At 35.5% G+C, this 25,879-nt stretch overlaps 1 long non-coding RNA gene across 1 annotated transcript in view; it reads right to left on the bottom strand.

Moving 5' to 3' along the window:
* Positions 1 to 25,879, bottom strand: part of LOC118612006 — a 185,640-nt gene that overhangs the window by 134,693 nt on the left and 25,068 nt on the right. The window contains exon 3 of the long non-coding RNA XR_004954639.1: positions 9,723 to 9,802. This is a non-coding gene — a long non-coding RNA (uncharacterized LOC118612006). The remainder of the gene's footprint in view (positions 1 to 9,722; positions 9,803 to 25,879) is intronic.

Genomic DNA, 25,879 nt, shown 5'->3' with positions numbered 1-25,879 from the left:
TGTCTTCCCCCACCCCTCTTGCCCAACCAATTACCTGTCCAGAACTAGACTGACTACAAGCAGCTTTGGTACTTTTCATATAAGAAATTACTTTTCATTCTCAGAAATGAGTTCTCAGCAGAACACTTTGCTTCTCGTGTACAGTGATTATCCTGCACCCTGGTCATGAAGAAAGTAGAAAAATTCTTTTAAGATGTACCTTGTTTCTAATTCTTTAGTTAAATATTATTTATTTTCATGTTTTTTATACTCAAGATTATTTTTTCTCTTTGCTAAAACGATGAGCCATTTTGAGCCATTGGAGTATCTAATTGCAATATCTTGAATAAGAAAAACTTCTTGATAAAACAACGTGGAAATTATATCTTAAAATACAAAATAAAAGAGTCCATGTCAATAGCTTTTAGGTTGCCTAGACTAATGAAAACGCCTTCATTTTTGTCCAGCCAGGATATATCACTGGCAGCTTCAGAATTCGTTTACCTTTTTCCTCAGAAGCTTTAATTTATCACCTTCCCAAATCTACTATCTAAAGAGTCGAGAATGCAAACTGCATTTCATATCCTTTACACCTCAAGTTTATCTCCTCCGTTTAGATGATGTGATATTCTGCCAAAATTGTAAGACTTACTAAATGCATTTGGCAACCCAGGTTAAAGTAGCTAATTTTCTCTAAGAGGCTTTTTGGTTTTTCTTACATCAGACATCAGCAGGACATTACTGTATAAACATAAACTGTTACAGAGAGTTTTCAGATTTCAATGACATCATTTTTATGCACCACTTAGAAGGTTTTGTTTATTTTTGAAAATCTTTTTATTTTTATTCTGATAACCATGCACATGGTTTAAAATATCCAATTCAGAGTAAAAAATAGACACTACTTATTCAATGTTTTACTCTCATAAAACTTGATCTTTAAAGAATGTATCTGTTCCTAAATAGGATTCTTTTGTGTGTCCTCACCTTGGAGAGGTGGTAAGAGTGTAGCTAAAAGTCAGTCCACTTTGAGTTCTGCAGACCCCCAGGAATATCAAAATGTGATCTTTGAATTATTAACTCACTGTGGTCAGGAATATGGTTTTAAAGAGCCTATAAAAGGGAGACTCTTGTAGGACTGGGAATCTATATTCTCAAAAATCCTAAGACCTCAAAAATACATGAACCTACCTTTGTTCAGGGCTGGTGGTATAGTTTCAACTTCAGCATTAGGCCAGCATGGCAGGGCCAGTACTTCTTAAATGCACTAGCCAATTCCCTCTTATATCTTCTTCTTTGTACTTCCTATTTTCTGATCCCTCATCTTACAGTTAATTTCAAATCTTTTATCCTGCAAGAAGTTCCCTCAGTACATGGAACTTACTCAAGACAACTAGACCTATCATTTGCCTCCTAAACTTGGCACCCGAGAGAGTACAGACTTTGATTCGAATGAGAAAGGTGCGAGCTTTTAGTAAAATAACTTCCCCTTTCAAACTCATTCCAAAAGAATTTTTAAACTTTGTAATACTAGAGAGAACGTGTTTTAGAGCTCAGGAAGGAGAGTCAGACCCAGAGAGGGCGGGGCAAAGCCCCATCACTCTTTTCTCTCTCTCTCTCCTCCCACCAATGGGCTGCAGATGCAAGCGCAGTCATGAGAAGAGGGCAGCAAAGCAGGTTAAATAAGCTTCCAACTTTCTAGCCAGAAAACCAACAATAGGAACATCAGGAAACTGGACAGTTCTGGGAACAGGAAGGGGCTTGGGAAAGAAATACCATAAAACTATTTATGAACTCCTGGACTCACTATCCAACTTGAGTGTGAATGGGTCAGGTATTAAAAGTGCAATGAAGACTTTGACAATTAAACTAAGATATAAATCCCAGACTGGCCACTGAATGTTGTGTACACGGCATATATCAGAATAGAATGGCAAAGGCTTTGAAAATGGAACTGACATTAAAACCACAATCCACAGAAGACTGAGCAGAACTTGTGACCTACAGACTAACTGGGTCCATTGCCTGCTAAAACAAAAGATATCAACAGTCTCCATAGGACATAAACAAGACCAAGAGTCTCATAATATAACATTCAAAATATCCAGGATACTATCTAAAATTATTTGGCATATACAGAAACAGTAATATCTAAGCTTGCATTAAAAAAAAAAAAGACAATCAATAGATATCAACAGTGAAATGACACAGATATTGGAATTATCTGAAAAAGACTTTATATTAGCTATTATAAAATTCTCCAACAAGTAAAATGGAACACTCTAAAATGAAAGAAAAGATTTTTAAAATCTCAGCAAAAAATGTAGAAGTTTTTAAAATAAGAATTAAATAGAAATTTTAGATCTACAAAAACCAATAACCAAAATTTAAGAACTGCTGTAAATGCTCAAATCAGATTGGAGATAACAAAGAAAAGAATAAGTGAACTTGAAGATAGATAGGTAGAAATTTACCCAACTGAAAAACAAATTGGGGGGGGAAAAAATAAGTAACAGAGTCTCAAGGATTTGTAGTAATATACCAAAAGATCTAATATTTTTGTAACTGGAGTCCCAGAGGAAGAAAAGAGTCCAATGCTCAAAAACATCTAAAGCTATAATGGCTGAAAACTTTCAAAATACGGTGAAATACATAAATGTTCAGATTCAAGAAGCCCAGAGAACTCCAAAAAGGAAAAACTCAAAGGAACCCAAATTTAGAAACATCATAATCAAACTGCTAAAAATTAAGACTAAAAAATTTTGGAAGTAACTAGAGTAAATAGCTCACTATTTATAGAAAAATAACCATTCAAATTCATCAGAAAACGTGGAGGCCAGAAGCAAGCTGTCATTTTTAAAGAGCTGAAAGAAAAGAACTTTCTACTCTGCACACTCTACACAGTGAAAATATCCTTCAAAACTGAAAGTGAAATAAACTTTATTAAAAAAAGAAACACTAAGAGAATACATTAAGAGGAATGAAATAACTGAAAAAGGATTTTTTATTTTGACAGAAGGGACATCGTAGCAGAAGGAAATTTGGAACGTAACAAATAAAGGAAGAGCAATAGAAATGGTAAATATTTCTGTAAATATAATAATCTCTATTACTCTCTCTTCTCATGTTCTTTAAATTACTGTGTTAGGTAGCCTTCTCAAATGACTCCGGTGTGATCCCGCCTCCCTGATATTCATGCCCTTGAGTGTGGACTAGATGTAGTAACTTGATTCTAATAAACATAATACAGCAAAGCGAAGAAATGTCACTTCCATGATTAGGTCATCAAAAACAGTGACCTCCATCGTTTTCCACTCAGCTGTACTAGTCTGCATTTCCACCAGTGATGTATGAAATTCCAGTTTCTCTGCATCCTCACCGGCACTTCAAATTGTCAGCATCTAATAGGTGTATATCTCATTTTGGTTTTAAAACCAAGATATGAAATGGTATATAGCTGTTTTGACAGTATCTTATAAAGTTAAATACTTGTTTACAAAATCACCCAGTAATTCTACTCCTGACTATTTACTTTAGAGAAAGAAAACTTATGTCCACACAAAAACCTGTATATGAATAGCAGCTCTGGTCATAATTGATGACAATTGGAAATAATAGTTGTCCTTGAACAGGTAAATGGATAAACACATTATGGTACATTTATACAATGGAATATTACTCGGAAATAAAAAAAAAAAAAAAGAATGAACTATTGATGTATGCAACAATATGGATGAATGTCAAAGGCACTATTCTCAGGCAAGAAAAAAAAAGCTAGCCTCAAAAAGTTACACACTCCCATTTATGTGGCAGTCTCAAAACAAAATATAGGGACAAAAAATAGATTAGTGGGTTAGCGATGGGTTAGGTGGGGGAAAGGGTACAAAACAACACGAAGAAGAGTCTTGGGGTGATGAAATGGTTCTATATTCTGATTGCAGTGGTAATTACAGAATTTATACGTGTTAAAATCCATAGACCTGCATTAACAAACAAAATCAAAATTATTGTAAGTAAATTTATAAAATAAAAATTTTTAATTAAAAAAACATGTCCTCAAAAAGCTTATAAATAAGCAGGTAGATGTTGAAAACTATATAATACACCTGTAGAACGCTTTCTAACAAGTTAGTGCTCAAACACTAATCAAGTGGAATTATATCACACATGCTGTTAGCTTAAACAAAATCACTTATTCCCACTTTGCTAAGAAAGAGAAGTTTTACACTTGATTTAGCCAAAAGGCTGAGAAGAAACAGAAACAGAAGTTTTATGTTATTTTTTGTACAAGAGATCTTCTTCCTCTTACCCCTACTACTTCCTCCATGTTCTTTAAACTAGACATTTGTCTCCATTACCCACCCCCCAAAAAGGAAATCCCATTAGAGATACAAAGAAAAATAAGTTGATTATTGGCTGGGGAACATCAAGAATTCCAGCTCGTTAAGGAAAAAATTTCTAGGATAAATTAGCTAAACTGGATTTTCATCTTACCCAACAGGAGGACCCACAACCATCATAACTAAACTCGTGTTCCCTCCCCACACTTCCCCAAATAAGAAAATTCCTCTGTATTGTCCATGAATGCTCTCTACATTTCAACTCCTAGTCTCTAGGCAGAAGAATTTGGCTACCTTTTAAATATTTATGGAGATTTCCCCTTGACTCTAATTTGGTTTTCTTCCTTTTTAAAAAATTTTTGTTTGTTTGTTTGTTTATGTAGGTTGAGGTACAAGAATTTGCCCTAGAAATGGCAATGTTTTCCTTTTTCTAAATAGGCACAAAAAAGAAGAGAAAAAGTATAACTGCTTCTCACGGGTTCTTAAAACATAACCAAACTCCTCAAGAGTTTTTCTCTCTTCATGGCACAAGAGGTTTTATTTTTCCTACATACTACTCCAATTTCTCACTTCCTGCCCACTCCTCAACCTCTGCAATTCAGTTGCTAACTTCATTGCTTCACCAAAAGAGATCTTGTTAAGGTCACTAATTCATTCCATGCTACAAAATCTGTGGACATGTTTCAGTTTACATCTAATACCACATGTGTTAATCACTTCTTTTGAAATGCTTTCTTACCACAGCCACTTGGTTTAACTGCTGTATCTCTGGTCACTTCTGTTTTTCCTTTTCAGGCTCATCCCCAACCACCCAGCCATCAAATGTTGCACTTCTAAAAGCCTGGGTAGTAGGTAACTTTTTGTCTCATCATCTACATTTTTCTGAGAAAATCACATCCACATTCACAGATTTAATCATCCCATTACTGTGATCAACCCCCCATATTTACACCTCTACTTCAGAACTAGTCTCTGAGTTTATATCTTTATTTTCAACTTCCTATCCTATATCTCCATTTGAAAGTCTCAAATTCAATGTATCCAAACTAAACATATTCAAATTCAGCATATACAAAAACCAAAGTATTGATCTTTCCCCTGAAACATGATTCGACTTCTGTTTTCCCTATCTTAGTGAACCTTACAGAACTAAGAGTTCTAGTTCAACCTTCCTCACTCAACACTCATATCCAGTCTGCCACAAAGTCCTATTGATTTAACTTCTATCTCCATCCATTGACTAGTCTACTGTAAGAATCACCATCTTTCACCTGAACTGCTATGGTAGCCTCCTAACTGATCTCCCTGCATTCATCTGGCTTTTTCTAATCTATCTTCTGCACTGAAGCCAGTGTGATCTTTTCAAAATGCAAATGCAGGTTATTTCCCACCCACCATTCCCAGCGACCCTCATCCCGACAGACACAAACTGATCCAGACAGCTGTGACTGCAGGCATGTGTGGGTGGGAATAAAAGAGAAATACCTGCACAAGCATTTCTGAGAACATGTCTGATTGAGAAACATGCCTAATCATGTTTCAAAGCATCCCAGTTTTTAGGTTTGCTCTCCATTTGAAATCATTTAAGCCTTTTTGTGGGAAATCTCAAGTTTTCTGTATAGTAAAAATCTTCATCACTTTTCATTGTTATTTTTCTCTCTTCATGGCACACATGGTCTCTCTCCTCATGGTTTCCGGAGGCTTTGCTTTTTAAGAAGCAACACGGCAGAGCAGAAAGAGCTTGGATTAGAGAGTGAACAGATGTGAATTTAAATCACGGCTCTGCCAATTATTATTAATGAGCTCAATTCCTTATTTTGAAATGAGAATTTCTTAGATTTTCTTTTATTTGTGTGGGGGAGATTGTCTGTTTATAATTTGATGAGCTAATCTATGCAAAGATGCTAACATATCTTCTGACAGGTGGTAGGTGGCCTGTGAATGTTTGTTTCCTCCTCCCAGAATGGGTGGTGCTAAAATATTCTAGTCCAAAGAAAATCCTAAGATTATTTTCAAATTTTTCCAAGCCTAAATTTACTTCATAGACGCTTAGACATAAGTTTTGAGTTGAAATTTAATTTTTAATGATTCATTTCAGCTAACATATATTGAGCATTTCCTACATGTTAGGCTTCATGCTAAGCAATTTACATTTATTATTTAATCACCACAAATTTCCTATGATGTATCATACTATCCCATTTTATAGATGAAGAATGCCAAAGATCAAATCTGAACACAGGTCAACTGACTCCAGAGCTTGTGACCTCTTTCGTTGAGACCCAATCCAGAAAACTTACAGAACTGCTGCCTTTGATCATCTAAGTTTCATCAAGAACCTATAGGGCACTTCAGGTCAGAGCCTGGAACTCAACCATATGAATATCTTTATATGATACAATTTAACTTCATTATGTTACATGGCAATTCTAAGATTAGAGAACTAAAATGTACTTTATTTTTCCATGTTTGATATTATCCAAATAATATTTATGGGATTATAGAATGTAATACCTCTTTCTGGCAACATTAAATACCAATACTCTAAAGGATTATTTATGCAATGTTAAAGATAGGAATTTGGCAAGAAGAGAGAATTTTGATTGTGATCTTTATAGAATCAGAAATAGTTTAGGGACCTGATTTTGACAGCACTGTGTATGGAAGTATGTAAGCCTCTATCTTTGACAATACTGATAGGTTTTCAAACAAACTATCTCTGAAATAAAAAGTCTGAACTCCAGAGAATATTCCAAATGTACAGGGACTGTGCACCCGAAATATTTATGCAATATAATAGGTACCAAATTCACATATAAGGAAACATTTATTTTTCTCCAAGGCTAAGGGTTGAAATCTATCCCATAAGGGAGTTCTATGGCAATACCCAAAGAAAAACACATGTCTGTCTGACAGCCTACAAAAGAAATCCATAGGAAAATATGAGAGATGTGTCTGAAATATTAGTTCACAAATCTGGCTGCATTTCACAGTACTGGTAGAAGTTCGGATCCAAGAACCATGTGAAACCGTAGAATACCTATAGTTAAATAGAATCATCGATTTTTGTTGGTTCCTGCTAATAACTCTGAACTGCAGTTCTGTAAAATCTAATAAATATGATGACATCTACTAATATTTTGTTAAGTAATCCTAGGTAATCTGAAGGCAATGACTTTTGCTACCTGAAAAGTTTCAGCTCACCTTTGACATCATTTTATCATTTAAAAAATGTACTAAAGTGTACTTGATAATTTGTACAATGCTGAGTATATGGTAGGTGTTCAATAATGAAATACTGATCAATTGACTAATTCTCAGAGTATTGATGTTTTTAAAAGGGCAGAGATTAGCTCATTTATTTCTTGGTTTTTCTTTTTTTATAATTTCAAAGAACTGACTTTCATCTTCAGAGCAACTTGTAGCCAAAGTATCCACAAATCCATTTTAAAAAGACAAGAGCACAGAAAATGTTGAGAATGATGAACTCTAAAGAGCCATCATTTAAAAAAATATACCAGTTATAGTGAAACTTTTAACAAAATATCTTTGCAGATAATTTTGAAGTAATTAGAAATGGTAAAGAGAATTAGATAGGGTTGCTTAGTTCCATTCCTACATAATAAAAGGACCCACTGTCACAAAATAAAATAAGATAACCTCGCATTGATGTAGCAGATACTTCCTAAAGTGATTCCAATAAGTCATTGCCTTATTACGATCCTTTCCCCTTCATTGTGTGAGGAATCTGTGACTTGCTTCCAACCAAGAAAAATGCCAAAAGTGATAGGATGTCACTCCCTTGATTTGGTTACATTATATAACAAAGGTAACAGGATATTATTGTTTCCATGAATACAATATGTTACTGTTAGTTTTCTGGGACTGCCATAACAAAATCCCATAAATCAGGTGGTGGTTCAAAACAATAGAAATTTATTCTCTCATAGTTCTGGAAGCTAGAAGTCTGCAGTCAAGGTGTCTGTACATCCATGCTCTCGCTGAAGGCTCTAGAAGAATTGTTCCTTGCCTCTTCTAGCCTCTGATAGTTCCCAGCAATCTTTAGTGTTCCTAAGCCTGTTGCAGCCTAACTCCAGTCTCTGGTTCTGTTGTTATATGCCCATCTTCCCTGTATGCCTCTATTTTCTTATAAGATATAAATCATTTGATTAGGGCCTCCGCTATTTCAGCATGACCTCATCTTAACTTGACTAATTACATCTGCAAAGACATTATTTCTAAATATGGTCACACTGTGAGGTTCCAGGTAGACATGAATTTTGGGGGACACTAGTCAACCTAGTACAATTAAATAAGACTTTATCTTAGCAGACAGTAAGTAGAGACCATTCCTTGTTGACTTGAAGAAGTAAGCCCCAGGTTTTGAGAGGGCTTATGAGAACGCCACAGAGCAAAATGCTGTGGGTAACCTCTAAAAGCTGAGAGCCACCTGCTCCTGGTTGACAGCCAACAAGAAAATGGGGACCTCCATTCTCCATGCACGAGGAAATTAATTCGGCCAACAACAGAAGCTTGGAATAAGATCAAGCCCCCAAAATGAATGTATTTCACTCACATCTTGATTGTAGCCTTGTGAGACCCTGAGCAGAAGACCCACCTAAACAATGCTCAGACTCTTAACCCAATGAAACCATAAGATGTTATACGTGCATTGCTCTAAGCCACAAAATTTGTGGTAATTTGTTACACAGCAATAGAAAACTAGTACAACTAGTATAGTGCTTTAAAGGTTTCATTCACTGTACCTCATTTATACTTCCCAAAGCTTAATCCAAAGGCATTTCTTTCAGTTCTGAGTTATATATACCACCAGCATTTCACTGTATTCACATGGATCATTGGGAATGACCTATAGCATATGAGCGTGCTTATTAAAAAATAGAATTTTGGTACTTAGAAGAACTTCAGAGATCACATATTTCAATCCTCTCATTACACAAATAAAGAAACTGAGCCCCCAGACATAGGAATTAATTCTTGACCACCAAAGTACCAGGTGGAAAAGGAAAACTCCAATCCATAAGCCTACTGGGATCCAAGCCAACATTATTTCAATATTGTAGATTATTACCAACTTACTGGGATCCTTTAAGATTCCTAATATCAAATAACAAAAAAGTACAAGCAAATCATGGATTTTTAGAAAATGCATGTTATATAGCTTAATAAATATTCACAATTAGCACTAATTAACTCCTAGAAAAGTCACAGTCACATTATAGCACTCAATAAATATTTGATTAAAAAATAAGTATCATGTTTTCCTATGCTATCACCATGATGAAACATAAAAGACACAAGTCACTCCCCACATATCTTGATCTGAAGATGGCACGCCCTCGTCTGCAAAAGCCATGGCTGCCATGTTGACATCAGACCCACCTGAGTTTGAATGCGAGCCCTCACATCATTCACTTGTAAACTTAGGAGATGTCCTCGGATTCTCAGTTGTATTTCTTCACCTGCAAAATGAAGGTAATAATAATGACCTCCCATTGTTCTGTTTAGGTACAAACAATATAATAAATGTAAAATGCCTGGTATTTACAGGGCTATTTTTTTTTTTTAATGAAGAAGAGTTTTTCCACTTCAGATATTTCTCTGAACTATAATCTGTTTCAGAGGCATTTAGTACAACTTTTAATTCTACACTCTGAGACGATTTCTTTGAAAACAATTTTGTTCTAAGTATTTACTCCTTTTCGGTTCTCACCACCCATCCTTTGTCCCCTCAACAAGCTCAGTAGAAAATAAAGGCCTAAAAAGTCTAGGGAAGAAAAAAATTTCATTTGACTAGGCCTGAATTTATTGACACTTAGGTGCCACACACAAAAAGGGGAAAAAGGCAGAAGATTCTTAAATTAATCATTGATTAGGAGTTTACACAATTTAGAGGTAATAATCCAAAACCTGGTTCAAATTAGATGAGAGCAGAAAAGTGATGTGGAAGTAGTTACTGTTCAACTGGAATTCTTCTGATTGCACTATTTATCAGGTAGTATTTCAGATAATTAAATAGAACTATAAGTAACACGAAAGATTATAGTTATGGTTCATTTTTGCACGGCTCTGTTGAGACTGAGAAATTATGTGCAGGCAGAGTTGGAAAAATTCCAACATGGACCATACTGAATTAGGCAACAGCTGGTGAAGAAGGTTTAGGTTAAGGACTGTCCGGACAGATGGAGAAAAAGAGATACGTGGTCTATACTAAATTTCACATTAAAAAAATTAGCAATAAAATAATTACAAGTTAATTAAAAATGTACGGTCTTGATTTCAAAGCTTAAACGGTCTTCCTTGGGGCCATTTTAAGAGCACTGGAAGGTCCTTTAATCTCTGCTCAAGGGAATTTATTTTCTAGCAGGTGTGCCTTAAAGCTAAAAACATAGACATGACTTAAAATCATTTCCATGAGTTTCAAGCACTTCCACATGTTTTAAAAAGTAGTCATCTCAACGTTCCTTAAAACCTAGGAAAGGTCATGGGGAGAGGAAGCTGTGAAAACCTTAATCCTGCAAATCTCATGACACATGGCATGATGCAATGGGGTTTGGAGCCAGAAGCCTTGGGTTGAAGCCTCTGCTCTGCTAATTACTAAGTAGGAGTTCAGAGTAGAATTCATGTCCTTTTCAAACCTTAGTTTTCTCATCCAACTTGAGAATGATAACACGTACCTTCCAAACTATGAGAGAATAAGTGACTTATATACATAGTATCTAGGCCCATGGTTCCCAAACTATGCACTGAGGCACCCCAGGATACTGCAGCATGCTTAAGGGAAATACAGCAACATTCAAAATCTGTCAGCAACTGTGTGAACTGCTGGCTCAAGGTAGTTCACAGTTTCAACATCAGATCATATTACATCCCTTTCAGTGACATCACATCTTTGTCAAGCTGAGTTTTGGTGGTTGCTGGACAAAAAAAGAAATAAGCATGAAAGTCAATGCAAAACAGGAAACAGGAGTAGTGGTGTTCAATCTGATCCCAGTGTCTGAGAGGTATGCAGTACCTAACAGGTTCACAGATTTTTTTAGTAATTAACTGTGGTTAAGACTAAATTTTATTTATTTTTTTCTTTCAACTAGGTATATTATTTTTTCTCAAACAGTTACCAAGTAGTTAGTATGTAAACACATTTTAAGTTGTTTGGATCTAACAATTCAAATATAGTTATTTATTTTGGCCTAGAAATCCATGCAAAAAATCCCGAGACAATGAAGTTACCGTTAAGTTGGAAAAATTAGAGAACTTTTGCAGTAGGTACAAATAAATTCACTTCCTCTCAGACTTGATGTTCTTTCATATGATTTAACCCTTTCTCTCAAAATTTAGATAAATTCAGTTCCATTCTTATTAGTAATGCTCACCATTATTTTCAGCCTTTGCAGTTTGATGGGGCCATGTGATTGCCTTCAGCCAGTGAAATGGGGAAAGGTTAAAAACTCTGCATTGACTCTTCCCATGTTGAGGTATCTTACCAAGGTGGGGAGACAATGGAGCCTTGAGACCTAAGTAACTTCATTTGTCAAATTACTGTAGGAAGATAAGTTTTCCTGGAGTCACCTGGACTCACCGAGTCAAGCGAACAAGATTTGGTGGTTTGTTTTCTATGAAGCATAGGATCGTACTATCTCAAATCACATTCGAACTTGTTTCTTTCTATTGCCCTCTCCACCATTCTCCCAAATACAGTTTTCTTACTCTTTTTGTGGCCAACTCTAAAAGATAATTAGATAATAACTGTATTGTAGAAAATGTGGCTGAAATAATAGAAGACTAAATGGTGGAAAACTCAAAGAACAGTTATCAACAGTATTGATTAAAGTAGCCTGAACATAGTGTGATGCCCTAGATCATAAATTAGAGTCAAAAACACATTCATTCAGTCAGTGTCAAGCTGTAGTATATAACATCTTAAGGATTAAAAAGAAAATAGCAAACATTTTAAAAGAATGATTTCATTTAGGTACAAGGACATATACAGTAAGATAAAGTCACTTTTATATAAAATGTCAATAGAAGGTACTTCCTGCATCCTGGGAAATTTGGCCTTAAATCATAAATGGAGAAGCGATTCAAATATGCACATTTCCATGGTGGGGAAATTTCTGATTGGGCTAGGGGGCATAGAAGAAGTCATCTTTTCCATTAGTTATAAAATGAGGGTAGGAAGGTGGTGCTCTGAAAGGAAAATTTAAATAAGTTGCTCAACACCTCGAATACTATAAAGATGATGACACTGACCAGAAGGAAGTCAGGAAAAGGAAAACTGCATTCATGGATTCATCAATGTTTAACAAATATCTCAATGTGCATTCCATAAATGCTACCAGGCAACTGGGACTTGGTATCTGATTCTAAAGGTGTATTAATCTAGCAAGGAGACTTAGAAATGTATAATCACACCCCAATGTGTCACTTATTATAAAAAATAATGCTGGGGAAGACCGCAGATTTACAGAATAAGTTTGCCTATAACAATCAGTGATAGTTGCATCAAATAGAAAACATTCTAGCTGGATCTTAATGTGTCAAAAACTGTAAAGTTTTGAGGTTTTACTCTGTTGGCAAACTAATGAATTATCTTACAGTGTTTCATAGACACTGGCAGAAAAGCTGAGGTTCCTGAATCAAACATAAGCTGCTTTATTACTCACAGCCATGGTCATAGCTAGAGTATTACTACTTTCTAAAACTAGTTCCCTGATTCCCAATTCCCATGGGTGACCCAACAAAGGCCAGGAAACACTTGTACACACAGTAGGTTTCACTGAGTCTAAGGTGGCCATTTTTTTTTAAATGGGCAATAAACACTGTCTTTGCTCCAGAGAAAGATATTATCTCAAACTTCCAAGACTGCTTGCCATAGAAACATCCTGGAAAAGATAATGCAGAACAAGGCAGTGAGTGCCTCTGCACATAAGAAATGGAGAAATGTGAGTGATTCATGGAGAAGTGTCTCCCATTAAACAGGAGTTCACCAAGACAGTAAAGCATGGTATCTTAGAAGAATGTATAACACATCTGAATAGCTGGGATACAGAATACCTTTCAAGGATCAAGCAGTGGGAGGTGTAGAGAGAAAGGAAGGTATGTTGGGAAGAAGAAAAGAAATCCATAGAATTACATTGGAATTAGATTATTGAATAGAAAAATCTTAGCCTTTGAACACCTATAAGTTATTCGGTGTTAGCTTCATGGTAAGAATTACTTATATGAATTGAATGAATGAATGAATGAATGACCCATTTTGTCTCATAAACAAAGAGAACCACCATAATTTTAATGAAGAGACAAATGATCATATCAGGCGGTGGCTGTGTAACAAAAGCATTATCGTTGAAAGAGAATAATTTAGGCACTTTGCCTATAGTTAGGCTTTTGCAATAAGATAGGCTGGGGGAAGTGAAGGTCTAAAAAAAGGAGCAGCACTGAAGATTGACAGAAGTTGTTGAATTAATTTAGAAGAACAATGAACAAAAGAATCTAAAGTCAACTGGATGTGGAAGTGAGAGTTCAATGTTAAACATGTTAAACATGAGTTATCTAGTAGGTTTAGGGAGGAAGGGTTGTTGAATAAATGGTGATATCTTAATTAAGACAGAAAATGCAAGAGAAGACACAAGGAGAAAGTAAAGAACTTGATGTTGGGCTTCTTTCATTTATATCTTAAGATACAAGAGGCAAATCCAAAAGGATTTCTGAAGCTCCGGAAAAAGAAATAGCTGTCAGAAAGTGGTAGGCATTGAAATAATAAATAAAGAGTGAGAAAAATAACCCAAGGGGAAATTCAAGGACAAATAGAGAAAGGCTTGTTTATGAGAAGTATAACCATTATTTCTCATAAGAGATATATGTGGGAAGAAGAGAAAAAGCTGGGGAGAATGACTGGGGGAAAAAAAAATATTGGAAGAAGAGGAACTGAAACATGAGAATGATTTGCTGAAACCAAAGAAAGAGTTTCAAAAGAGAGTCATTAGCAAGAGGGAATCAAATTGGATGGGAGCTAAAAAGTGCTGACTGGATTTAGCTTTTGAATCATCACAGGTTTCAAGAAAATAGGAGCAGAAGGCAGATTACAGAAAGAAGACAGCTTCTTCTTAATTCGGAGGAGAGGGAAGGAAGAGGTTTGATCGAGTGGCCATCAGCTCCTCTGGTGTGATAAGCTATGAAAAGAAAGTACAAATATGCACCTTAAAAAGAACTTTCTCAATGGCACCCATAGGTCATCACTTAAAATCCTAAAATCCCTTCACTATTCACTATGCATTGCCATTTTGAGTCATGAAGGTTTTTTTTTTTTCTTTTCAAAAATCTAATAAAATGCAATTGCTCTTGAAAATAGTAATACTTTAAACTCTTCCTCTGAAGTGTTAGTTCACCAGGATTTAACAGAGAAAATGTTCTTGGCTAATGAGACAGCAGAGTCGTCTTAGTGTTCTAGAAGTAGAATAACAGGGGAAGGGACATTAAATGGGGACCTCTGAGGTCCCAAAGAAACAAAGTTCCTATTTGATTTGGTTAGAGACTGGCTAGATTAACTGGCACTGCCAATCTTTTTTTTTTTTTTTTTTGACTGTGATAACACAGGGTAGTTGAGAAAATATAAGTATGTAGTAGAAGTGGATTTTATCTTAAAGTACATAGTAACTAGTGAAAAGTTACTGAGGTGTTAACAGTTGCTGTCATTACCCAGAGTATCAGTTAAGATTTTAAGCTACTGCACTCACTTTGATTACATCAAACATGCTTTATGCCACTAACAAAAATTATTTTGCTAATCTTCAGAGCAAGACAGATCCATAAAGAGAATACTCAACCTATTAAACAGCTGCTTTCCAGATTAATGAATTAATCAAGCATTAACTGAGCATCTCCTATGTAGCAAGATAGTGTTTGAAGTAAGAAACAGAAGAATGGGAGTTGGGTATTATTTTAATCGAAAGGTAAATCTGTGGCTTGTAACAGGAATTGTATTAAACAAAAATGAAATGGTTCCAGGTTGGCCTTAATGTCCATCTCATTAGAAACCTAAATGCCACTGTGAGAATAGGAACTCCCTGGTAGCCAGAACATTCAAGACGTTCTTTCTCCACCAAGCAAATGCTAGTGAATATCAACTATAAAAGAGAAAGAAATAATAGAATAAACATATTATCATTTTTAAATCTGTCATGTAGTTCATTTAGCTTCACCATGATTTAAGTTTCAGAAACAAATGAGTATATGCATATGTTTGAAGCATTTATGAAATGACAGATCTTTGTAAGCAGAGCAATTTTAATAGTAAGTTCTAAAAGATTTAAAGGAAAAATAGTAATATTCTTTCACTTAAAAAAATACACATCTATTTATGTCCCTGACTTTTTTCTTTTCTTTTTTTTTTTTTGTAATTATAAAATGCGTCAATATTTCTGTGAACATAAATATTCTCTAAGAGAATGAAGTCTATTTTTTGGAAAAAAATTAATGCTGGAGGGCAAGAACTGTGTTTTCATGTCTAAGATGGGTAAACTTTTATCTATCACATTATGAATAAATTGGAAAATTTGACAAATTTAGATCTACTAGAGATTTAAAAAAGGGATTTTTTAATTCAAATTTCACAAGTGCTTTCCAATTCCAAAATTTAACTCTAGTGTCTGGAACAGGAGAGGTAACTGGTGCATTGATTATTTACAAAGAACTATGCACCATAAGGAAGAATCATAAATAACAAATTTGAAGAGAGGAGCACACACAGTGTGATCTTGCATACAACTCATAAGCAGCTTCTTGGGTATCAGCTATACTGCAAAAGACACCTGAATTGTGGGCATGGATAATTTGGCAATATCCTACAAAATTTAAGGCTTCTGAATACTCTTTATCCCAGAAATTCTATTTCTAGGAAATTATCCTAATGGGAAAAAAATTATGAAAGTGAGTAATGTATTTACAAAGATAGTCATAAGAGTACTGTCCATTGCAAAATTGAAAACCAAATATCCATCCATAGTGGATGATTCAGAAGCTACTCTAATATTTCCCCATAATATTATGTGACCATTAAAAAGTAATGTAGAAAAATAATAAATAGCAAAAAAAGTTTACAATAAATTATGAAGTTAAGAAAATCAAAATATTTAAACATTTTCTATAGTATAATAGATTTCCTAAAAATATGTATAGCTCTAGTATAGATAGATACAGATATGAATAGAACAAAGGCTTGAAGAACCATGCTAGTAAAAGTTATCATCAACCTGGTGTAGTGTGATAACCTCCTAACAGGTTTTCATCTCTTCTTGGCTTCTAATAATCTTCCTTCTAAATTGCAGCCATATAGTTTGAAAATGCAAATCTACCATGTCATTCCCAGTTAAAAATATGTAGAAGTGTTCCTTCCACTTTTAGGATAAAAAACAATCTCTGTCTTATAATTTGCAGTGATTGTCCCTTTCCTGCTTCCCTCTCTCTTTCACCTCTTGCCAGTCTTCTCCAGGTCTCTTGTACCCCAACTGTCTGCATTCCTAACAATTGCACCCCGAAATTCCGTTCAAGCAGACACAAGTGAGATATTCTTATCTTCCTGGAACTAAGCACTGTTTTAACCCTCCACGATTTGTACAGTATAAGAGGCTTCGAAAACTTATTCCTAAAGAGGAATTTATATTTCCTATCGCACCAAGAAACAGGCAAAAGAATTTTCAATCAGCCCTGAAGCAAGGTCTTGGCTAGAGAATAAACAAAAATGCACAAAGGCGGTTGGCCTCTCTCCGAAGGGTTTCTCTGGCAAGCTATTCAGTTTCGCAGAAGAACAAGAGCAGGGCTGCCACGATTTGGGTATAGAAAGTAGAAGATCTACATTTTGTCTCTGTCTCTGGATCACGATCACAGAAGAATATTGATACATTACCAACACTCACATCCTTCGTCATCACATCTACTAGTCACACCAACCATGTGTCTTCAGGAAAATTCTTTACCTTCTCAATACCTCCGTTTTCAACACCACAAAATAGGAATTGAACTCAGTCATATGTCTAGTTCTATACTTTGTCCTGATAGCTGTAACTCTGTCCTTAATGCTCACCTTAACTTAGTTTTACCTGTATACAAAATACAAAATTGGACATGAGAGGCACATATTGATTTGCCTTGGTCCTATAAAGCCCTATCAATGAATTTGACCAACAGATGTCACAAAGAAAGATTGCTGTGAGAAGCAGACAGTACATGGCATTGGTAGACGAGGCAAAGTATTTAGCCAAATAAATACATTCAAATCCAAAGGCCAAATCTGGGCAGCTCAAATGTTTCATAAATTTCAATGGCTGAGCGAACCTCTGAATTTGTATGGTGCGCGCGCGCGCGCGCGTGTGTGTGTGTGTGTGTGTGTGTATAAGAAGGGACAGGGGAGAGAGAAAGAGAGAGGAAGAGGAGAGAGGTCTTCTTGCAAAGGAAGCCACTCAAAAGTGCAAACAATCCCCCTTGGGTGCCTGAGACCTAGCTTACTCAGGGCCACACTGAGATAGATTCAACAACAGGTTGTGGATTGGGGCACCTCAGGACGTTGATAGGCTAATAGACCCTAATCCTCACAATATTCCACATTAAAATTCCTTTGCAAAAGGCACTTATAAAAGGGAAATAACTTGTCCTACAGGGAGAAACCAAGGTAGACAGTGAACTCTTTCCCTCATAATTTTTCTTACTAGTCTTTCTGATTTTACAGCATGATATGTTCTGAGCCTTTTAGTAAAATGGAGGTTTCTCATTTCAGCCTGTTGTTAATCTGTTCCAAATGTTAAAGTTGCAAGTAAGATCTGGTAACTATCGCTGTATTGAGTTGATAATAGAAATAGAGTTGATCACCATCTGGTTTGGTTCAGAGTATAACTTGCTGCCTAATATTGCAGAATTTGAGTTGGAAGACCCCTGCATTTTATGAATGCCACAAAAGAGAATTTAAAACAGCACTCCCCAATAGTCACATGTCCTTATTTATTACTCTATAGGTTTGCTAAATACGAATATCACATTACTAATTTTGGCAAATTCCAGGGTACATAAACAGGCCAAAACCTCTTAACATAAATTTTGCCAGAGCTGCCTAATGATAATTTGAAAAATTCATGGTGCTTGTTTTCCAGAGTTATGACAGAAAACCATTTCAGAAATAAGAAACAAAATTTGAAATTGGTTTCTTGTTGCATGTCTCTGTTACCAATGCTGCTGTTGCAGATTTATGAAAATATACTTTATTCTACCACATTATGAATAAATTGGAAAATCTGATTTATCTAGAACTACCAGTGATTTTTAAAATGGATTCTTGACTCGAAAAAAACAACAACAACAAAAAAAAAAACCTTTCACAAGTCCTTTCCAATTTCAAAATTCTCTGTTGTAAGTATTACAATAATTCTAGCAACAAACTAGCTTTATACGAAGAAATTTTTTCTTCTAATTATGTTAAATTATTACTAGATATGCTATTGTCTGAGAGTTCGAGAGTCCAGAAATGAATATTTAATAGCAAGGACCCTGTTGATCTGTTTCCACTCTATTCCCAATGTTTTAAATTATAACTGTCACATAGGTGTCTACTTAATAAATAAAGTCCAAGAGAAAAGTAACAAGTCTTTGAATAACAACTTCCTATTTGCTTGAAATTTCTGTCCTTTAGTCAGAGCATTTTATAAAAGATAACCAGAGAATGTAAAGTCTCCACAAACAGTGCAATGGCATACAACGCCCCTTTCAGATATTTGACCTAGAAATATATATCGATAGGAGACTCTAATTTCCTAAAGAGACATTGCTCATTTATTTAGGGATGCATGCCCCAAAACACAGAAAGCAAGAAAGGCGCAGTAGGGGATACAACCCTCATTGACAGACTAATTCCTTTATACAGTTGAATAAGTACAGGTTATCTCAAGGCACTCCCTCTGCTGCAAGGAAATAAGATTTATTTAGACACGAATTTCTAAATTAACAATGCCTTCAAAATTTCTTTCTGAAAATTTTGCCCTAGGCTTCCATTTTTTTAACTATATTAATAATTGCATTGTTTCATTGTGATATGATAGACTCTCTAAAATGTCCCTATTAAATACTTCTAAATATCTGAAATCCAATTCCTTTGGTTAAATGACTTGAATGTAATCACAGATTTGCAAGGCTGGAGTAGAAATCAGCTAATCCAGCTCTCTGCATCTACCTGTAGGCAGAACCATGTGAAAAAAAGTATCAAAGAATATACAAAGGTAGCATTCCTATTTTTAAAGACCGCCCCAAGTAGATTTTAAGAACGTCTATTCAATGACCTTCCAAGAAATCCTCAGAATAAAGTAGTTCTTTAAATCTCATTTTTCTTCAACATATCCTGGCCTACCTATCTGCTAAAAGAACAACTCTCATTCCCTAGCCAAAAGCTAATGTCTGTGAACTATGGACGGTTTTTGTTTTTGTTGTTGTTTTATTTGTTTTAATGGTATGATTTCCATAATAAGAGCAAAGCTGAGGTAAAAGACTAAACATTTCCTGTTCCTTTTTTTCTCTTTCCTTTTCAATCTTTAAGTTCCTTTCTTTTCAGGTTCTGTACATCACATCTCAGAAACCTATTGTATATTTGCTTTGTCACCTATCAGACATAACTCTGCAGAGAGAAAAAGTGCCTCTGTAGCACATTATAACTTGCACCAATAAATCCCCATAGTATCAAGAAAATTCCTTTGTACCGTGATGAAGGCACCTTCTCACAGCCAAGAAAAGAAACACCAGTCCACATGTGCACCTTAAAAGAAACTTCATGTACTTTGTTTTCCCTTTCTATCTGACAGCCCTGTAATCTAGGAAGCTAACCAGAAATGGATCTGCTTAGTACTTTAAAAGGAGACAGTTTGAAAATGCCTAGCACTGCAGGCTTTTCCTCCTCCCGCTGGGGTTACCCATACCCCACCTGCGCCAAGCACTGTGGTGGTGGAGGAAGCGCATCGGATTCCAGGTAAGCGATAAGGTGATTCGATAACTTTCAAGACAGATTAAAAAAAAATTTTTTTTCAGTTCTAAAAGTCTACAACAGATTTTCATGGTAAAAATCTATTCCTCCATATAGTTGGAAACGAGGTATATTGATGGGTTACTGAACTTGAAAAAGTAGAATAAAGTTACATGTATGCAACACTAAAAATGCTCTGAAGTTACATTCTCCTTTACTGCCCCTACATTAATTGACTCTGACTGCTCCTCCATGACTGAACTGCATTGTCCCTCCACTCCTCCTGTGCAAGTTCTATTTCATCCTCAAGACCTAGTTCAGTCTAACATTCTGCTCGAAGCCTGTTGTAACTTCTGTTAAGTACTCTATCCTCTGAATATTATACCCTCAGTCTCGACCATATAGTTCTGCATTTAATTATTCTCTATTCTTTTCATGTGTTAGTCTTATCTTCCCATCCAGACTGTCAACTCCTTGACAGTTAAACTACTATGAGCTTTGGTACTACTTACTCCTTTCACCCATTTCTAGCTGGGTGACCGTAGGCAGGTTCTTGAAATTAACTGTGCCTGAGTTTCTGCATCTCTAAAACAGAGCTAACAGTACTAAGCTTACTTGGGTTTTGGGATATAGTAGATAATTGATAAACATTTGTTTATGAATCAATATTTCCTTATTTAGAAAGTATTTTTAAGTGTTTTAGGATTATCATTATGAAAATCAGTTCCCATTGGAGAGCATTTTAGACCTAAGGATAGGATGGTCACTGACTTAGTACTGACCCTGCTTTAGGTGCTGGTGCTTAAAAAAAAAAAAACAACAAAATCCTCTTTCACAGTTATACTTGCTTTGTCTCTGCCCCTCTCAAATAAAAGAGGAAGGCCGATGAGAAATTTCAGGTTTCGTGATTGTTTCTATTCTAAATAAAGTAGGATTTATCATATCCTTATTTTATGAACTGGATCTGTCTACTGAGAATTCATAAGAGGCAAAGAGAGAATCCGTTATAAACAGGTGTTTAGATACCTCAGGCTTTGATACATTAAAGGAGAGGTGAGCAGCAGGCTTATAAATATCAGCAAATGAACCTGATTAGAGCAGGCCAAACAATCACTTATGTTGGCTGTTCTTCCTTCTGGTGTAACACAGAATGGTCCTTTGGGGTTAATTCTCTAGAGAATTTTTCCTATTTTCTCTTCTGAGAGTAGAAAAACGGAAGCGATGACAAGAAAGTTTAATAAAAACTTGCTTACTTTTAAATGTTAACAGTAAGATATAAAGAAAAAAATGTATAGACTGGAAGAGTGTTTTCTACTTGTGTAAGTGAACTATATCATTTTGTTGGTTAATGAAGATTAAAACCCTCAGTATAGTTCCTACAGGAAGACCACAAACACCCAGGCACTTTGTTGTTATCATTCTACACATAACGTGCAAAAAGAACAACAAGTAACAAATTCAGGGACTCAAGTTGGCTCTTCTTGAAGTATACAGCATAAGATTCCAGACCCCGAGTCATGGAACTAAGTATTGCTGTGATTCAGCAAGCATGTGATGAAAAAGCTGTGCAATGTGAGGAAATGACTACAGAAGAAGGAAGGATTTGCAAGCAATACAACTGGAAAAGTAATTCTCCAAAAAAGAGTTGGCTTAGATGTGAATTTAGCTTGGATTTGAAAAAGAGAAATTGCCCAGCATTTTCTGGATGCTGGCATTGCTGGAAGGACTAGCTCCACCAACGGTGCCAGCCTGCCTACCCACTCATGATAGTTCGGGCTGAGGAAGATGATTCTGGAAAGTTGTTTCTGCTCCTTTGATTTATACTGAATCCTGGAGTCTAGAGACTTTTATATGAGCTTGACAAAAATGAAGAGAAAACAGAGTACTTTACTCTTGATTACCCAACTTTAGAGAAAGGGATTAAGAACAAAAACAATCTAAAACCACAACAGGAAAAAGATCATTCATTCTCCATACTATTGCAACACAATCTTTCTTTAAACCCTGCCCCCTGCTCCACGACTTTCAATAGTTCCCAATGGCTGATAAGATAAAATTTACATTTAGTAGCATGACGTGAAGGCTCTTCATGACTTGGCTACTGCCTGTTCCCAACTTCAGTAATCACTACTTTCTCTCATAAACCCTGTGGTCTAGCCATACCGAAATACTTACCTGAACTAGCCTTACTTTTTTAAACTTTTACCTATTTGCCTGGAACACCTTTCCCTTTTACTACTACTCTTCCTGAATTAAGCAGAGAATAGGCTAATTTGCTAGAAAGACTCCTCCTAATAAATAAATATTATACATATAACATATAGAAAATAATGTCTGTCTCTTTCTTATACATAAAATTATATAAATTTATATCTTTCTCATATAACAAGCCAGAAGTGGGGTTGGCACAGCAGCTCTGTCATTCACAACACACAGCTCCCATAGCTCAGGGTCCACGGTAGCTGCTCTAGTTCTCAGTGAGTCACAGCCAGCAACAAAGGGGAAGGAAGCTATTAAACCCATTAGCCTCCTTTATTAAGGGAGTGATCCAGAAGCCACATAAATTAGTTTTCATATACCAGTGGCCAAAATTAGTCACATGGACACACTTAGTTGTGAGGAAGGATGGGAAATGGAGTCTCTAGCTGAGTGGCATTGTAATGGAGTTCTCTTATCAAAACAAAAAAAAACAGAAAAAGAGAGATGTAATTAGCCAGATCTGCCTCACTTTCTTAAAAATTAAGCACCATACTATGACATATACCAAGCTTTTGACCACCTAGGGAATTAAGACTGTATAACCACTGCAACTGATAAGTTAAATATGAAGGATTCATAATAGCGTAACATCGAAAAGTATATCTCACTATCTTTTGGGGGTAATACTGCCCTTATCTAAATAAAAACTTGGCTAGTCCCTTTAGTTTTATTTCTTCTGACCTCTTTTTGGAAATAGAATGTCATATGCTTACTTACTTGCAAAAACTCAGAATTAAATTAGAAATTAAAAGGGCTAGTTCCATTATATTCACCAAATCTTGTCTTAATTCAAAGGTAAGAATTTCTGCTCACCTCCCATGTAGGCTTGGCTGCAGATAGTATGTAGAAAGGGAAGTGTGACTTGCGTCTTCTCCCATTCTTACTCATTTCCTACACAACCTACCAGCTGCTATTCCTGAGTCCACTGCTCAAATGTTCTTTCAACATTTCACTTCATCTATATCCTCTTTGAGTGATAAAACAGATTTCCAGATATTTCATTGGAAATGTTTATCTTGGTCTAGAAATTCATTTGGAATTTCCTATCAGTTATAGATGTTGGTATCCTCCAACGGACAAGAGCTCCCTGAGCTTCAGGATTATGTCTCTAGTGACTAGCACAGATTTCTTGGAATGAATTCTCTGAACCCTCCAATATGGGTTTAGTTGCTCTTTTTGTGTGTTCCTTTATACTTGGATGTTCTTATACGCACTGTAGTCCTTATTTCTATATATTCTAATTACCTGTTAATATGTCTGTCTCTCCCAGTCAACAGTAAGCTTTTTGAGAGCAGGCATTATGTTTCTGAATATGTCCAGCATTTTGAGCACTCAATTAATAAATGCTCAATAAATATTTACTGAATGATATGGTTTCCTCATAAAAAGGATATCAGGCTGGTATCTCTCCTTAAAGCATATACAGTTTTATTGAACGATAGTTAGCTCTTTTTTCTTCTTTAATCTTCCACCCTAGCATTTTCCAATTCCACTACTGTCTAAATACTGTAGTTATAATTCTAGTATATTATATGACCAAAGTAAATCATCATTAAAGCATTTGAAGAATGTGCATCAAGGAATTAATCCAACATACAAAAAAGGCTACTGTTATGAAATTGCCTAGTATAGCATTATTTACAAGAGCAGGAAAGGAGAAGAAGGACAGAAATATACAACAATAAATAAATACTTGGAGGAAGAAGAAAAAATAATAAGTGCTCACCTGAAGAACTACGTAGTTTTTTTAAAAATAATAGTTATAAATGCTCTGTAATAGCATAAATATACAAACATAATACTTTAAAAGAACAAAAAGTTAAATGTGCACTAGAATTACAACTATGTAAATATGTTTGTAGTAAAACAATTAGAAGAGAAAATGCTAAAAGAATAATAAAAATTATGTGACAACAGCATGATTGTGTGTGGCTTTTTACTTTATCTTCCACACTTTCTATAGCACTATTAAATTACTAACATGTTTTCAATTTACTATTTTTAAAATCACCTTTGAGAAAGAGCTTCAACTGTCCATATTGTGAGCTGACTAGTTCAAGAGGAATAGAGCTTAAACCCAAGATACGAATTGAAATGTTTATATTTTCTTTCATTCAACACCATGCTAGGCACTGTGGATATCAGAATGAATTAGGTATAGTCTCTACCTCTGAAGATATTCAAATACATAAGGGATAAAGCCTTTCAAATATATAGCTACGACAGTGTTTTAAACCAATTATTAGTAGAAATAAGCAATGTGAAACTTAAAAAAGAAAATGATTAAAGCAGTTCAGCTAAGGAAATCTTCACTGCAGAGATAGATTTTAAACACAGCTTTGGACTGCAGGTTGGTACAGCCACTATGGAAAACAGTATGGAGGTTCCTCAAAAAACTAAGAATTGATCTACTATATAATCCCTCTACTGGGTATTTACCCCAAAGACTTGAAAACTCCTATCTGAAAAGATATTTGCACACTGATGTTCATAGCAGCATTATTCACCGTGGCCAGGACATGGAAGCGACTGAAGTGTCCTATGATAGATGATTGGCTAAAGATGCTGTGGTACATATATACAGTGGACTATTACTCAGCCATAAGATGAAATGAAATATTGCCATTTGCAACGACATGGATGGACCTGGAGATAATCATGCTAAGCGAAATAAGCCAGACAGAAAAAGTTGAAGATCACATGATATCACTTATATTTGAGACATAAACCTAAAAGCAACAAATGAACAGGACAGAGACTCATGGACATTGACAATAGACTAGTGGTTACCAGAGGGTAGGGTGGAGTGGAGAAGAGGGAGGTAGATGGGGTAGTAGGGGTCAAAAATGTGGTGATAGAAAGGAATCTAACTATGGGAGGTGAACACAATGTAAATTGATATATGCCTTACTGTTAAAATGTACAGCTGAAACTTACCAGATTTCATGAACTAATGTCACCATAAAAAAAATAAAAATAAACAAAATAAATTAAAAAATTATATAGAACCACAAAGACCCTGAAGAGCCCCAGTAATCTTGAGAAAGAAGAGCAAAGTCGGAGGTATCATGCTACCAGATATGAAACTATACTAGGATATAGTAATCAAAAGGGCAGGGTACTAGCATAAAAACATATAGATCAAGGGAACAGAATAAAGAGCCCAGAAAGAAACCCACAATTATATGGTCAATCTAGGACAAATGAGGCAAGAGTATACAATGGGGTAAAGACAGTCTATTCAATAAATGATGTAGGGAAAACTGGACAGATATATGGAAAAAAA

Source organism: Rousettus aegyptiacus, unplaced genomic scaffold, assembly GCF_014176215.1.
Source record: "Rousettus aegyptiacus isolate mRouAeg1 unplaced genomic scaffold, mRouAeg1.p scaffold_m13_p_15, whole genome shotgun sequence".
NCBI classification, from domain to species: Eukaryota; Metazoa; Chordata; class Mammalia; order Chiroptera; family Pteropodidae; genus Rousettus; species Rousettus aegyptiacus.
Note: the sequence above shows the minus strand (reverse complement) of the source record. Positions and strands in the feature narration are given on the sequence as shown.